The sequence below is a fragment of the Amblyomma mixtum genome, chromosome 8 (genome assembly GCF_055824585.1).
Source record: "Amblyomma mixtum isolate Tamu chromosome 8, ASM5582458v1, whole genome shotgun sequence".
In the NCBI taxonomy this organism is placed as follows: Eukaryota; Metazoa; Arthropoda; class Arachnida; order Ixodida; family Ixodidae; genus Amblyomma; species Amblyomma mixtum.
This window is the reverse complement of record NC_143019.1, coordinates 146,983,223-146,998,651: the sequence shown is the minus strand read 5'-3', so window position 1 is coordinate 146,998,651 and position 15,429 is coordinate 146,983,223. Positions and strand designations below refer to the sequence as shown.

The window sequence follows — 15,429 nt, the reverse complement described above, 5'->3', positions numbered from 1 at the left end:
GCCTATATCATTTGTATGCTCTCCACTACCAGAAGAGGCTGTTCTGCACCTTCATTACTACGACTGTATGGAGCGCTCTGTGAAGGCCTTCGCTACAGTCTCCCAGCTCTTCAGGGTATTTTGCAAGCAAATATTAAAATCCGTGAAGCTATGCAAGCTAAAGCCTTGCAAATCAGCATTGGCCTTCCCAAGAACACCTCCAGAGTGGGTACTCTAGCAGAGAGCAGACGCCTATCTGCATCAGTACTGTTAACCCTGGAGCTGCTTCGTGCCGAGGTGCGGTTTGTGGCTCCTGCACTTAACCATCCATTCACAGAGTATTACATAGAGGAAGTTTCTGATTTCTGACCTTTTCCCATAAAAATACCAGTACTCTGTCACAACCTCCTCCCCACCTTGGAGGTACATAGGATGGCACATCAAGACAACAGTGTCTGGCATTAAAATAAAAACAAACACCCCCCGATCCTGCACTTAAATACTTTGCTCTTGAGCACATTTATGGTTGCTACAGTGTGCACCGCCACATCTACACTGATGCCTCTGACACTTCCAGCAATTGGCGTGCACTACAACTACAGCGACTCGGCGACTGCTACCAAGCTGGCAACTCTAAGAGCCCAGCAAACCACAAATCTCTCAGAGACGTCTAGCTAGACGTCTCTGAGAGGTTTGTGGTTTGCTAGGAGCGCCATTTACTTACATTCTGCAACAACTGCCAACAGTGTGGGTTATCTTCAGTGACTCTCGCACTGCACTACAATTGACAAAGTCATCAAGGAAGCTTTCAAGAGCACATATCGTCGATGACTTGAACAGATTTCCAGAAAATGGTTGTAGCGCCGAAACAGAGAACACACAGAAAGCTAGACGGGAGAGGCGCAACTTCCAACAGGACCGCGCCCGTCAAAGGAGCTAGACATGAGTCGTCCACCAAGAGTCGTTCAGTTCTTCACCGACCACAAGCTTCGACTCACTCAAGGGGACAATTGCCCAGACAACACCAAACGTCCGCAGGATGTCCCAAAAATGTACGCACGTCCCACATCCCTAACGGGACGTCCCTGGGTCATCGGTATGAAGTCCGCACTGGGATTATCCGGAAACAGTCGCGGCTCGAACGTTATACTGACATGACGTCCTTATAAAAGCCGCGGTGGGATCATCCCGAAAGTATTCGTAGATCGGATGTTATAAGGAAGTGTTTATAATCAGAGGGTCCCAATCGTGCAGGTGGCCATCTATCGAGTGAAACGCGAAGCCTTAGCTGCCGCCATTAGCTTGCCGAGCCACTCCGGTAGCATCCGTGCACGCACGCAGACGCGACGCCGTCCGTGCGGAATCGCCCGCTTTCCCCGCGTTTCTCAACCGCTGTGTTGAGAACTACCCGCATCATGCCCGTTCACTGCTGTGTGCCACTGTGCAAGCAAAGAGGAGTGCTCGACGAAAACGGCTCGAAGGCAAGTACACTCATTATCTGCCTTTTCTCATTCATGCACTTAGTTCGTGCGTGACCTTGCGTCTATTTCTTTTGTTGTAGGTGTCCTTCTATTGCTTCCCACGGGACGCTTATTGGAAGAAGAGGTGGCTGATTGCCATTAAACGTGACGAGGGGAAGTTTTTCAACGTGAAAAAATTCACCAAAGTGTGTTCGAGGCATTTCTTGCAAGAAATGCCTCGAAATCTTCGAAACGTAGCGGGGAATCGGCGTTTTCCCAGACAAGATGCTGTGCCGACTGTCTTTGCCTTCTCTGCGCCGAAACCTCCGCCGAGAAGAAAACCTCGAAGCAGGCAATCATGCAGCATAAACTCTGCTACCAACGGTGCTAGTGCCGCTACATCCGACCTTGTGCCGCCCACCGATGTTGTCACCGGAGGCGGCGGAAATGGGCGACGGGAGCATTCCTGCCGAGGCCAGCTCATCGAGCAGCATCGGTGACGACCCTGCGTGCGAGTGTGCGTGCTCGCGGGAAATGGCGGACCTCATGCAAAAAGTTGAAGCTCTGATGGCACATATTGAAACCCTTGAGGCAAAGCTTAAGGGCCAGGCAGAGCAACTGAGCTTAGCAAAAGCCTCTTTCTACAGGTTGCAACGTGAAGGTGAGCTTGTAGAAGCTAAAAATGTGCAGCTTGAAAAACGACTGAGTCGCAAATTTTCCGTTGAATGTTTAAAAGACAGCCCTGAATACATAGCATTCTACACGGGCCTTCCAAGCCATGAGGCTTTCATAAGCTTTTATGATTTCCTTGACCCAGGGGAGAACTGCGGAAATGTTAAGGCCTGGTCAAGGAGTTATAAGGAGGGCACTAACAATGCTGGAAGGCCCCATTTTCTGCCTGCCAAAGAACAGCTGTTCTTAGTGCTCGTGAGGCTTCGTCTTGGGCTGCTTGAAAAACACCTGGTCTACAGGTTTAAGATTTCAATGGCAACAGTATCCAGGTTGTGCACGACCTGGATTAGCTTCATGTACCTGCAGATAGACCAGCTTAACCTCTGGATGTCCAGAGAAGAAGTAAATGAATAAATGCCAGCTGTGTTTACCACACAGGGGTACTCAAGTACTAGAGTAATCATAGATGCAACAGAGGTAAGGTGCGAGGTCCCAAGCTCTCTTGTGTTGCAGTCGCAAACTTTCTCCACCTACAAGTCGGCACATACATTTAAAGCATTGCTTGCTATAGCACCAGATGGGACTATCAGTTTTGTGTCGAAACTATTTGCCGGGTCGATTTCTGACAAGGACTTGGTGCAGAAATGTGGATTTCTGAAGCTCGTGTTTCAGCCTGGAGACAGTCATGGCTGACAAGGGATTTAAGATAGATGACCTCCTTAGTAAGATTGGTGTCGCACTGAATACTCCTCCATTTTTACGGTGGGACTTTTTCACAGCAGAAGTAACCGAAACTCAAGAAATTGCAAAACTAAGGATTCATGTTGAGAGGCGTATTCAGCGCATCAAAGCATTCCACATCTTCGACAGGCCCGTTCCACTGACCATAGCGCCTATCATCAATGAAATGTGGGCTGTTTGTGCATTTCTGACCAATCTCCAGAGCCCGCTTATAGGGTGCAACGATACAGGATAGTGCATGGGCACTATTTGGTAGTCTTTTTCATTGCTGTAGATGTACGCATTTTCTTCCCTTCTTTGCAAATGTATAAGTGATGTTACTGTATGATGTTTTATTTTGCTGCATGCTCTATTCAATGTGTAGGATACCTGGATTCCATCAGGCGCAGCACATCTGCCCTTGCATCTAAGACCTTGTTGTCTGAATAAAAGACATCAATATCACTTGTATATGTTTCGTGTCGAAATGTAATAGACAGTGAAGCAGTTGTGTTATCATTTTCCACGGCCTTTGATGACCGTTTATTGTTCTGCCAAATATGGGAGAAGTGTGTCAAAGTAGAATTTGTCTAGCTTGTTTCTACATAGCTGCCAAGCAGCTTTGTCGAACCTTATCCTTTCGATGACAATGAAATGTGGTGAATAGACAACAAAATCTGCCCATGTGAGGCCAGTTAGTGCCATTTGGCCAAGAACTTGATAGTAATAAAAACCTTGGCGATGAAGCCTGATGACTCCGGTCACGTCCTTCACAAGGCATGAACCCTTCTAGGTTTGGGAAATCCATATCCTTCAATGAATAAGGGCATTTGACCTCAATAATTCCATGGCTGCCTTCTTCTGGGTCCCACACTATTCTATCTGGTGAGGCTCCCAGCCACCGGCAAGCTGGACGTACAGCAAATCCACAATAAAAAGTCTGCACGTGCCTGCATTGTCGTCACGTATCGGCGTATGGCTTGCTGCTCATTTGAAATGCCGTACCTGAAATGAAGATACCAAAAATAGTCATCCACACTGCATTGAAAAACAATATCTCCAGTTCACACAGAAAGGCTGCCAGTGAAAGCAGAAATATGATCATTAAGTAACCCATACCGAACAATATTAGCTATCTTATAATTGTGTCAAACTTTGTTGCATCAGATTGAAGCTGTTGTATCGAAGTGCCTTCGAATGTGTGTCTGTCAAAATGAACCGAGTTTGTTACAAGACGGCATGAACACTTATGATGAAATAACCTGTGCATTATGGAAGAAATATTTTTTCATGTCCAAGTTTGAATAAGAATGTACAAAAGCAGGGAGCACTAAATATTAATAAAGACTAATTTCATGCACTGAACTTTTCGTTACTTTTGCGTGCTTTTATGCTATCAGTGTTTGTTCACAGCGCTGCTAAAGGCTTCATGGCACATCAACCAGCCCTCAATGGCCTCTTCCTGTGATTATGTGATGCATTACTACAGGACGCTTCATAGGCTGAGTCACTTTGGGATGTTAAACCCCATAAACCAAACTGTTACTTCAGAGCCAATGTCCCGGCTTGTGTCCATACAAGAAAAAGGTGTCATAAAATGTAACACACTCGAACAGGTAACGCTAAAAGACTGATGCATTTTAAAAGCAGTGCATGCAAGGATTAGTCTGAGCACAAGACTATTTTTACATGTAAAAATGGGTGCTTACTGGATTGCTTTCACTCGTGACAGGTCCCTCTCGGCAGTCAAGTTCTTGAGCCCCTTCACTGTCCAGTTCTCCCGCTTCATAATTGCACCAAAGTTGGATGCGGTCAGTCGTTGACGGCGGGCTGCCTTCCATGCAGCACTCTTATTTTGCCCACTGGTACTTTTCTCCAGTTGAAGAGCCTCGGTGATGGTGAGAGTTAGTGACTGCAAAAAAAAACAACAGAAAAATATGCTTTCTCAGGTAAAAACAGATAGACTCCAGCAGCAGCTCTGCTTCAACTAGCAGATTTGCATTTGAGAGCAACAACAATTTGCTGTGCATGATGGTTGAAATATATGTGCACATATGTTTACGCAGAATAAGCAGCTACATTCAGCACTTCAATACACCATCCTGCGTTATACGCACGTATGTTATATGCACTTAAGAAAATAAAACTCAAAGCTGCAGCTGCGAACATTTTTGGGCATACTAGCCACATTCTTACTACCATACATTATTCAAATACAACATGTGTATTTACCTCAATTATGGCTTTCTGTGGTGGTAGCAGGCGTTGAGCTGAAGCCACATACACCCAGTAAACCATAAAACGTCACATAGACATCGGCGAGATATTTACGCTGGACATTAGACACCTCCATTAGACATCCATTTTAGTACCGTTTACGAAAAATCTACGTACCTACAACATGAAAATTGGGGTCCAGTTCACGTTGTAGGTACGTACTGCAGACATCACGCTCGACATTTATCAGATATTTGTGAACAAGTACGCCCAGTCTACGTAGTCTAGACGTCTATATAAAGAGAATTTGACTATGCACAGATCAATACCCAGGTGAAAATTTTTAACTGGTTCCAGTCCAACTGTTTTAAGGGACACATTTCCAATTGTTGCAACTAGAAATTTGTTCCTTAAACCAGTTGCGACTGGAACCAGCTGCAATACGAGATGCTGCTGACACCTGTTTCAATTTCAGATGGAACGGAGACCTACTGCATCCCAGCCACAGACTTCCCTATGGAGTCGTCGGGACGTCCAAGCACTCCAGCTAGCTCAAATACAGTTGAGTAAGCGAGTACATGGCCATCACGGGAGCCCAAAATACTGCAGATGATTTCCGCGTGCGTCAGTGTTTTATTGCGCTCGGCGCTTTCACTGAATCTTCTCGTTGAGCATAATCGTCAGGTGAACAGCTGCGGTGGCATCAATACTCTTCTGCCGAGCCCAATAAGTCAGGGATGCGGCAAAAGAAAGCATAATTGTTCACTTTTATAGGTGACAAGACAATAGCACAGCAACCACAACAAACACACCCAGTAATTTACGCCACTTTTACCGAGGCAAGTCTATGAAGCGTCAAAGGTTGCCCTTGCAGCACTAAAAGGCAGCCGTGAGGAGCGGAGTGTGCTTGCACACGCACTTCGGCACACCATCCGAACGCATGCCCACATTTCGGTAGTAGAGGCCAGTTGCATACATCACCAGCCTTTGTTTCAATACACAGCGAGTTTGGCAAAGCAGCCAAACAAGTGAGCGTAAAAATGTAACGTGCCGATAAATGCGTTAGAATTTTTTTCATTACGAACGCAAAAATAGCATAAAATACACTTCAATGAGTAAACTGAGACTGAGTACGCACCAGGAAAGGTCACGATTCCAGCCGGTGAAAATGACTTGTAGTCCTAATTCGTACTGACGGGTCCTCAATTATTTCCCTCGTGGTTCGGTCCTTGCTTCTTTTGAAAGTTCGGCACCTATGAAACATGGGTTTACACTTCCTGATTTTGAGGCCCAAAGGATATCAGCTCTGGGTGACCTTTGCGTCAGCACCCCTTCTCTTGCGCTATCTGAAAAAGAACGGGTGTACTTGGCAAAGCGCGCGACACGTCAATAGGTTTTTTTCAATTTTTTTGGCGCATTTTACCAGTTTGCCGCCTTCGCGCATCTTCCCTTATGTATATATACATGTATTTTCCATGAATAAATTTAGTTGTAAGTCAGCGCTGTGTGTGTCTTTTCTATCTGTGTCCCTGTCTTTTGCGCTGTTTTAAAGAATCATGGTTCACCAACTAGCCTGCACGTCTACCCTTGAAAATAAGCAATTCCAAAAGGGCCATTAGCTGAATACAGAAACCCCAAACTTTAGAACTTCGAAATTAGGGAAGGGCGACCTAGTTACTCTAACTGAACCTGGCTCAAATAGTCCAATTCCCGTTCTGTTATAGCTATCGAGGGTGTGCTTACACAATCTTCTCCTCCAAGATCACAACTTAACCACCTTGACGCCAACTGTATTCCCGCCTTCTGACCATAACAGACACTGACGACGACAGTGACACCACAGCAAAAACAACTGGCCACCTGTTCGTGCTCTTAGAGCAGTGATCGTAAAAACTAATAACAAACATCCTTTTTTGCAGTTATTTTTTGTTTTATTAAGGATCACAGTTTTATTTTTGTCTAAGGTGCATGTTGCATAAAAAAGGCTCTTTGCTCATACGCTCAATGGCACCACCATAGTCATCGCACTACTGAAACAATGCAAGTTATATTTTCTGAGCTTGGTGGTTTGAGGCGTGTATTAGCCAGTTTTCTGTTTTTTGGACCAAAATTTCAAATAATTATTGACGTTCCTACTGCATGTTGGTTTCGTAACGAGTGTATTTCTTTTACGTATTCAGCAAGGTTCCAGCGGCGGGAAACACGGATTGCACATGCGGCAAGTGAAAGTAAGTGGCAGTAGGTATAGTCCTTGCCTGGTGTGTGAGCCGTGTAGCGTGATTTCTAGCTATTGAAGTAATTTTAGCGGCGGTATTAAAGTTCAGTGACGTACTGATCTCTTAACTTAACTCGCTATCAGACACCAGATACTCTCATCTGAAAGATCATTGCCGCGATTGTGGGAAGGAAAATGATAAAAAGAAATAGAAAAACTGCCGCCCTTTGGTCACAAAAACTAAAATTTTTAGACACCGGGATAAATTGACCAGGGAGATTATGGAAGCTTATTTCACACGGAAGAAAGAATCGCAGTGTATCAGCCAGCCTTCTTTGGCATTAGTTGACAAAGAAGTATCGTTTTTAGATAATTCGTGACTTGCTTCATTTCGGTTCTCAGGGGTGCCTTTGTTCGGAGTTCACCACGTGGCATATTGTGCGTTTGATGATCTTGATTCCGCTAGACCAATGCTCGTTGCTCTATTTGTTCACGTGATTGTGATGTATTTAGAGCACTGCACGGGCCTCAATCTGAGGCCCAAGCCCGGCCCGGGCCCGAGACCTGGAGCCCGAGCCCGGCCCAGGCCCGCGGCTTCAACCTCGGGCCCGGCACAGGCCCGCTATATTATCGCTCTAGCGAGCCCGGCCCGGCCCGTGAATCCCGGAGTGAAGCCCAGCCCGGGCCCGGCCCGGCCCGTTTCACAGTAACGCTTGAGTATACTGCTCACTCTGAGCACGTAGACCGCTACTAGACCGATAAGAAACTGGCCGACAAAGGTTCTAAAACCACAGTGTGGCTTGCAGAAAGTTGGTTCTTTTTAACCCAGAAGGAAGTGATTAAGAGTAGTGCTCATCAGGCCCGTCTTTTGGACTGTGATCTCGTGTACGTGCGCAAAGATGAACTCTGAAGTTCCGAGAGCCAAATAAAAAGGGCTGCATACGCGCGTAATAGCCTACTTTGCATTCCCCCATGATTTTACTCAGTTATATTTTGCCGCCGGGAAGTATAACCATTAAAGCAACCTAGCAAGCAGTGGGATGCCATTTGTTTAGTGAACGCGATCTTGCAGGTTGAACTCATAGTCGAACTGGTCGCCTTTCAGCAGAAACGAAAAGCTAAAAGGCTTGAGTATTTCACGGTGTGTGTTTTGCAGACTATAAGCGTCCTAAACTAATATGTTATTTGCGAATGCATTTCTAATAGTGTATGGGTATGTTTTGGGATTACGAACGATCAATGGCCAATTAAGACCGGTTGAATCTTACTCTTGCTGGCGGAGCAGAAGATAACGTGCGAACTTACAGGGCAAAACACCTGTCACGACAACCAGGCTGAAGAAGCGAGGAGGGATAGATGTGATTATGAGATGAGATTTACAAACTCTCGCGAGCTTTTGTGGCTGTTTCATTTACGTGACGTTCCGGTCATCTGATCAAAAAGAAAGCCAAACGCGCTTTAGTTTGTGAATTTTATCGCATGAGAAAAATATAGCTATAAAATTAGAGCTATGTTTTTGGCCCAAGGGGAGTCAGGCCGCTAGAGACACCGAAGCAGAGGGCTCCGGATCATTTGGACCACATGGGTTTCTTCAATAAGCAATGATGCTTGCCGCCTAAATAGCAATGCGGCCGCCGAAGCTAGGACCCGGGTTCCCCTGCTCAGTAATCAAGCGCCTTGACCACTAATTCACCGCGGCGTGGAAATAAGGAAATAAATAAGTCAATGAATAAAGCATAGTTTTTTTCTCAGCGCGTACTATAACCCATGGCTCATCCGTGTCGCTGCTGCAATGCCGCAGCGACACGGCGAAACAAAAAATTCAAAAAATAAAAAAACAGACTAAAGCACACGCGTGCCAGCATTCACATTCAAGGTAGCGTTTTTCTTTTCCTGACAGCAGTATAGATGGCGCGCTTATGCAATCTTCAGTTTTTTGCAATTTTTTGTTTCCGCGGCATGACTTGTGTCTATTACTTTTCATTTTTCACCGCCTGCTAGGTACTTATTCAGGCTGGCAGATAATAAAGATTTCAGTTGTAAGTCAGCGCTGTGTTGTGTCTCTGCCTGTGTCCTTCTTCTTGTCCCGTTCTTTGCGCTGTAGTCATGGAATTAATAGTTTCGATGTCGAAGACCCTTTTTCTTGCAGGAACTCTCTTGATGTTGTTAAATTTTTGCATGACAACAAGTCTTCAGGCTATATGTTTTCTATTGACGTTGTCGATCTGTTCTATTCTATCCCACAGACTGAGTTGTTAGCTGCTGTACAGTCATGCATTGAAAAGAATGGTGTGGTTCCTTTCCAAAATGCTGCAGGTGTTTCTGCTGAGAATTTCATGGCAATGTTAGAGTTTTACCTGTCTTGCACTTTGGTATCATTTGCAGACCAGCTGTTTGTTCAAAAAAGGGGAATTTGTATTGGTTCCTGCGTCGCTCCTGTGCTGTATAACATCTTTCTTGCGGAGCTGGAGAGGTCATTGGTAGATACTTTTGACGAAGCCAAAGTGCTGGAAACTTTAGGATATGCTGACGATTTTTTTATAATTTAAAAAAAAAACAGGTTCCGTCATTTTACTCACAAACAGTGGAAGAAGTTTTATCTGCTTTTAAAGTACTTGGAAAAGGTTTGGACTTCATCCATGAGCTTGCCCAAGGCAATAGGTTGCAGTTTTTAGACATTAACATCACCCTTAAACACGAAAGCTTTTGCTGGATGTATTGCCCTCGCGTACGAAAGGAATTAATGCCCTATGATTCTGCCCATTCAAAGACTGTAAAGCACGCCATTGCCCAGGGGGCATATTCTGCACAATAAAATAATAAAAGTTAATAAAAGTCTATAATAAAAGTTACTAAAACGCTCACAATGCCACCATATGCAACGCTCCCATTGGTTGGCCTTGGCCGGCGTTTTTTGCGTCAACGGTGACGTAGTGAACACGGCTAAAGTGGTGACGTTGCGCACCTAATTATGCGGGCTGAAACTTGAGAGCGAAAAAGGCAGCTCATAAACCGCTCTCAAACTTTGTGATCGAATATGGCGGCTGTTCCGCGCGAGCAACGGTGTAGGAGGGTGCATGAAGACGGTTTTGACGTGCGAAACGAGTTGTTTCGACGCTTCAAGGAGACTGCACAATGTGCACAATGGCTGTGCGACGACCTCGCCGTTGAACTCGGAGTGTGCGGGTGAGCGCGCTGTCGGTGGATCAGCAGGTAGGTACTGTGCCCGCTGCGCTTCTTCACCACCCGTGGGTTCAAGGCGCCGTGGGAAATGAAGCAAACGTCGGCGTAGTTCAGCCGACCGTGTGTTTGCGGTGGGTGGCGGAGACCATTGTCAACGTTGGGTCGCAGAAGGGGATGTGTTCGCTTTCCGGCGAGACCCGAAGAGAAGGCGGCGGCGAAGCAGGGCTTCCTTCGCTTAAAATTTCACCGCGGCAGTATCGCCGGCTGCGTCGGGTGTGTCGATGACACACTCATCGCCATCAAGAAGCCGCGGGCCAGCGCTGCGAGCAAGTCGCAAGGGGTTCTACGCTGCTCACATGAGTGAGTAGACCTTGGCCTCTGTTTTCGACCGCATGAGTTCGGCTACAAGTGCTGGCCTCGGCAACGAGAGTAAGTTCGTGCTGTGCGTGTTTTTTCTCAGATCTGTGGTGCGAACATGCGTATTCTGGCCGTGGACACGCGCTGACCCGGATCCTTCCACGACGCTGTCTTCTGGCGCCACTCCGAGGCGGAGGAAGGCCTGCTGGACGATGGTGAAGTTTTTTTCTGAGTAAGCTGTAAAAAGGCCCTCCAGCCCACTGCATTTGCCCTGATCTGCTAAAGCTACAAGAATGAGCCTGGCTAGTTACACCAGTGCAGACACTTTAGAGTATGGTAGAGTGTATTTTTGGCCAATTACAAGAGAAACACAGCACTCATATAACGTTGTTGAAATACATGATATTTCCTGTCTAAGAAACCAAGGCAAAATGCACCTGACAGCGTTTGTGTTGTGTAGGCAATCATAATTCATCATTTATATCAGTAGGATGGTAGAATACTGACCTTATAGCAGTGCTCACTTATACATCACCATCCTGTGCTGTCTGTATACTCATGAATATAATATTCTGCAGAGCCTGGCTGTGGGCTATTGGCATGAGTCTTCCATTGTATAGTAGAGCGTCCTGTAAGGCTGTTGAGATCACCGAGAAGGAACATGCTTAACTGCGTCATTTTTTGTTATGCAGGAGACAGTGTCTACACATTGGAGCCAGCCATGGCTGCTTGCACCACTGGCGTGGCATCACAGACCCGACCAGCTGAAGACCTGTACAACATGCCACATTTTTTGTGCTATATGCGGTTGAGCAGTGCATCGATGGGCCGAATCGCTACTTCCTGTGCTTTCAAAGGCACCGTACGCACCACCGCCAGTGGGAGCGGACAGTGTGCATCATCACTGCGAGTGCTGCACTTCACCTCTCTTTGGATGCATCCATGTCAGCCGAGTGCACAGGCGACACTGCTACTGACCTAGAAACAACGGGCTACCTCTGCATGCCGGCTGCTTAGTAGAGACAGGATCCCTCCTTGCCTACCTCCAGGGGAGACCGATGCACTACTGTATTTTCGGCCTCTTAGGACGACCCGTTTCCAGAGGCAGGCATACCTTGAGATGGTGCAGGGACAATTGCGGTGGCAACTCTAGCGTCAAGCAATGACTCACCATGCTGGCGTGGAGAGTCATATCACAGCCACTGTTTCTGTTGCCACCGTCATTGCCTCGTGTCGGTGCACAACACGCATCTGCAAGTGTGTGAGCAACTGTGTGATGTGGTTGTGCCTTTGACCACAGCCAGCCTAGTGGTCTGAATGGTTTGCCAAATACAAGCCTTTATAACTGTGTTTAAACAAGTGCCCCACCAGCTGCCACTTTATTGGCAGTGTGTTTGCCAGTATACTTCCCAGTCCCTCAGCAGCTGGTTGCAGTCTCTCTCTGAAAGCAGAACAGGTGTTGAAACAGCTCACCCTGTGTGTTAAACGCATCAGTGTGCACTCTCTTTTGCCAATGCTTACATTGACCCACCTGCCCCTTCCCTGCTATCACTTTCCGCCTTAGTACTGTGCCTGTGGTCATTACCTGTGCGATGGACATGCATAAAACCACGAGTGCAGTGCTGAGTTAAGGCACTAAATGTTTGTGATGGTTGTTGGAATGAGAAAGCACCACCAATGCTTTTTTTAGTGCAACATACATTCAGTAAGAGCGTTTATTGTTTTAGCCACAGCATTTCACATGACCATTCTTATTGCAGTAGAAGCAGTGTATATACAAGCATCACAGAACATCACAGAATAATTACCGGTTAAATAATAGTGGAATTGACTCCGTGTCGTGTATAAAATATCTGGGAGTGTTTTTCAGTCAGAACTTAACCTGGGATGCTCACATTGAATACATAACTAATAAAGCCTTTAAAAAAATTGGTCTCTCGAAACGCCGTTTACCCCTGGCGAACGCTGAAACACGGCACAGCGCTTATACAACGCTTATCAGGTCATCTGTTGAATACGCTTCTGTTATATGGAACTCCTCCCACGCGATTCTTACAAATGCTTTAGAAGAAGTACAAAATAAAGCCGTCAGATTCATACTGTCATCCTACTCACGTCATCAAAGCGTATCAGCAATGAAGCAAGCCATGAATCTTCAACCTCTTGCTACACGTAGAAAGTTCGCCCGGTTGTCATTATTTCACACCTTATACTATAGCGAAACGCCATTCTCCCGAAATCATATCTTTCCTGCACCTCATTGTTCAGCTCGCCTGGATCATGCGCATAAGGTACGTCCGATTTTCGTTCGCACACTAAAATATCAGAAGTCACCGCTGGTTTTGTCAATAAATGAATGGAACTCATTGCCATCCAGCATTGTCGGCCATACTGAATTATCATCTTTTCAAACAGCTTTACTAACATTTCTGAACACGGAAAATGCGTCATAGAGTGCTAGATGATTTACCGTGTCCGTGACTTTTTGGCCGTCCTTTATTTGCTTTGCCATTTCTTGTGTGCTGAACAGCTCCGGAGCCTCTTTTTTGTGCCATTGTATTTTTAGTTACCGTGTTTACTCGCATAATCCTCGCACTTTTTTTCGCAGAAAATCGGTGCGAAGTTAGGGGGTGCGATAATTACGCGGGGAAAATTTTTGAACAATGCTTTGGAGTGCTGAAAGCAAATGTAAATAGGCTGTGAACCGGGGTTCTCAAGCCAGCTATTGTAAATTTAACCAAAACTTCAATTACAAGCAGGACTTACGTTTGTATTAAAACCACAGAGACGACAAACACTAGCTGCAGAAACACTTTATTTGCGAAGGCTGGCCGCCCGCAACATCACCATCACTCAGAGTCCGCGGAGTCCACGTCGACATTGCCATCGCTATCGCTGGCCGCTGCTTCGTCGGCTTCCTCAGCTTCACCCTCTTCATCTTCGTCCCACACCAAGTGGTCTTCTGTCGCGTCCAGGGCGTTGGAAATGCCAGTTTTCTTGAAACTCTTCACGACCACGTCAGCGCCAATCATGCTCCATGCATCTGCTACCCAGCTGCACAGCAGCTCCACAGATGGCCTCTTTATCTTGCCACCCGGCGTAAGAGCGTGTTGGCCTTCGGCCATCCATTCTGCATGCAGCCTCCGAACGTTATCTTTGAACGGCTTGTTCAAAGACACGTCCAGAGGCTGCAGCATCGATGTGAGGCCACCTGGTATTACTGCGATGTCCGTACGCAATTCCGTCAACTTCGCGCGAACAGAGTCCATGAGGTGACCGCGGAAGCTATCAAGAACGAGAAGCGACGGACAAAGAAGTGCTCCCGGTCGCCGTGCCCACACCGTCTTCAACCAGTCGATCATCAATTCTGCCGTCATCCAACCTTTCTCTTGCACCCGCACGTGTATTCCGGAGGGCAGCTTTCCTTTTGGCAGGGTTTTCCGCTTAAAAATCACATATGGTGGCAGCTTCCGCCCGTCCGCAGTCACGCCTAGCATGACCGTGCATCGTTGTTTTTCGGCACCAGTCGTCCTTATGTGCACAGACCGCGCACCTGTCTGCTCCACTGTAGTGCTGCTCGGCATATCAAAATTGAGGGGCGTTTGGTCCGCGTTTCCGATATGGGAGAGCAAGAAGTTTTTTTCCTGCCGAATTCGTATCACGAAGCGATGGAAGTCCACAATCTTGTCTTCATAGGCTGCAGGTAGCCGCTGGCAAAGCGTCGTCCGCCTCCTGAGCGAAAGTCCATTGCGCCGCATGAACCGCGTGGCCCACCCGTTACTTGCCCGGAAATCTTGCGCCGAGATGCCTTCTTTCCTTGCAATTACGCGCGCCTGGTTCCGCATCAGCTCTATTGACACGGCGCAACCATCCGCCCGTAGAGCCTTAATGTAGTCCAGGAGTGCAGTTTTAACCCCAGGGAACTTTCCCGTCTTCGGACCACGGAAGGCACGCCGAGTCTTGCTGGTTGCCTTGAGCTTGTCGTGCTGCCGTCTCCAGTAGCGGACACAAAACTCGTTGACTCCGAAGTGTCTGCTGGCAGCGCGGTTGCCGTGCTCCAAAGCGTACTCGACAGCTTTTAGCTTAAAGGCAGCGGTGTAGCTTGCGTATCGCCCCATGGCGAAGCGGCACCGAGAGCACGGTGACAAAAGTAGCACGCACTGAGCGAGGCCTACGAAAGTCTTCGCAAAATGGCAGAACTATGCGCGGAACTCGGGATAACGTGCGGCGGTACCAGCGGAACAAAACTGACGAAACACCTTCTCGCCTTCTCGCTCTCTTGAATGTTTTTATGTAGCCCAAAGATTCCGCTTTGCTTTGAAGTAATCATTTTCTTTCCTATCTGAGCTGTAGTTGTCTTAGGCTGTAGCTGGGTCATCCGCTCCTTTGTATCTGTTAGTCATTTTATCATTAGTTTGGTAATGCTATATTTTGATAGTGCATGCACTTTTCCTTAGTTCTGTCGAGTGATGTTGGGGATCTGATGATTATGCGAGGAAAAAAAAAATTCCAATTTTCGATAGGCAATGTGGGGGGTGCGAGCATTATGCGAGTGCGAGCATTATGCGAGTAAATACGGTACTTATTTTGCCCAAATTATTACTCACTTGCTTGAACGTGTTGAAT

The 15,429-nt window shown here is 46.8% G+C and overlaps 1 pseudogene; it reads right to left on the bottom strand.

Moving 5' to 3' along the window:
- Positions 1-3,374: 3,374 nt before the first annotated feature.
- LOC149334723 (uncharacterized) lies at positions 3,375-14,921 on the bottom strand (annotated as a pseudogene).
- Between the last annotated feature and the right edge of the window lie 508 nt (positions 14,922-15,429).